The following is a 217-nucleotide window of genomic DNA, read 5'->3' on the forward strand; positions in this document are numbered from 1 at the left end:
AGTCCAACCTTTGATTAAAGTTGACCTTTTTGAATTTGAAAAGGGACCTCGGGGATCACCTTCTTCTTGGCCACAACTTCATAGAAGTGGTCTTGATGCACCCTTGAGATGAATTTATCCATCTCCCATGACTCGAAGGTGGAAGCTTTTGCCATCCCTTTCCTCTTTCTAGAGGTTTCTCCGGCCTTGGATGCCATAAATGGTTATGGAAAAACAA

This window comes from Arachis duranensis, chromosome 2 (genome assembly GCF_000817695.3).
Source record: "Arachis duranensis cultivar V14167 chromosome 2, aradu.V14167.gnm2.J7QH, whole genome shotgun sequence".
In the NCBI taxonomy this organism is placed as follows: Eukaryota; Viridiplantae; Streptophyta; class Magnoliopsida; order Fabales; family Fabaceae; genus Arachis; species Arachis duranensis.